Genomic DNA, 1,580 nt, shown 5'->3' with positions numbered 1-1,580 from the left:
AGATTTCTTCCATAGGTGTTCCCGATATGTTTTCAGAGTTTCTCGTAAGATTTCATTCGGAGATCCTTACAAAATTAATTCAAAGTTCCTTCAAGAATTAGTAGTTTTCCGGGATGCCTATTCATCAGTTTCTCCCGGGATTTTTGTGAATTTCGAATTCATTACAGATTTTGCTAGGATTACTACTAGAGTTCATCCCTGAATATCTACCGAAAATAGTTCCTTTTGGATTTTCTCTAATGATTACTCCTAAAGTTCTTCTAGGTATCTATTTCAGAGCGTTTTCAGGAATTTCTCTCGTTCCTGGCGGGATTTGATATTTTCTCCTGAAATTACTCCTATATTTTTCCAAGATGTCCTAGTTTTTCTCATTATTCGTTGATGGAGATGAACCAGCCTCGGGCTGAAAATCTCCCTAATAAAGCTAATCAATAAAATAATTATTCGTTGAGATACCAGAATAACACATGTACTAGTTTTTCTCAGATTTTTTCTGAAGTTTCCGCAAGACTTTTTCAATAGGTCTACCTGAAGTTGCTTCGCAAGCTATTTCTTCGGGAATTTTTTACGTGGAATTTCCTATCCCAAGAGGTTTCCCGAGAAAAAAATCCTTTGATGAACTCCAGGAGCAACTATCAGCGAAATCCCAAACGAAACACTCAGAATACTGAGGCAATTTTCGGTAGGAATCTCAAGAAAAATCTCAAGAGGATTACTACTAGAAATTCTGGAAACCACTATGAGGAAAAGTCTGGAAAACCTCTGAAAGAAATATGTGGGAATAACTCAATGAGAAATATCAGCAAAAACGTCCAAAATAATTGACCAATCGAGTTCAAATCCACACAAGTAACTCATGAATATTAGAGCAATAACTTGTCAAAAAATCAGCATGATTGATAAACGCATCACAAAATAACAACATTTTAAACTTTGTTGAAAAAAAGTTGAAATTTAGACCATTTTTTTTTCATACAAAATCGACCATCGAATTTTTTGAAAATAAAAACGTTTTTGTTCATTACACCACATGTACTTTATATTCCAATGTAGAACGAGTGGATTCCGTGCCTGGTTCTCTCGGCCTTATGAAGGGTTAGTGCTGATCGGTTTTAGGGTGCAGATATTGCTAGGCTAATTGCTCTAAAAAAATCATTATTTTTTTTTTGGGCCTTAAATTATTTCTGGGCATTTCTCTGAGATTCCTAGAAGCCATCTGAAAGAGTTTCATTCTAGTATTTCCTAGTGGAGTTTCTTATATAACTATGCATATAAAAATCGGCTTTCACTATTTTTTAGCAAAGATTTCATAAAATACACAAAAATACAATATTTTGTGAGTAAAAAAAAAGGAAAATCGCGTTAAGTACTGTTCCTTTGAATTCCAGTGAGTCAAGTACAAGACACTGAAGACTACTTAACAGTTGAGGTCGAAATACGTATCTGTCAAAGGATGCAAATTCTTAGTGGAATTCAAAGGAACAGTACTTAAGGACAAACTTCTTGAAATCCCGCTTCACTAGTGCATCAGAACTTCAGACGCACAAATATCAAGAAGCAAGCTTCAAGCAACAGTGCAT

The sequence above is a fragment of the Aedes albopictus genome, chromosome 3 (genome assembly GCF_035046485.1).
Source record: "Aedes albopictus strain Foshan chromosome 3, AalbF5, whole genome shotgun sequence".
Classification (NCBI taxonomy): Eukaryota; Metazoa; Arthropoda; class Insecta; order Diptera; family Culicidae; genus Aedes; species Aedes albopictus.
Note: the sequence above shows the minus strand (reverse complement) of the source record.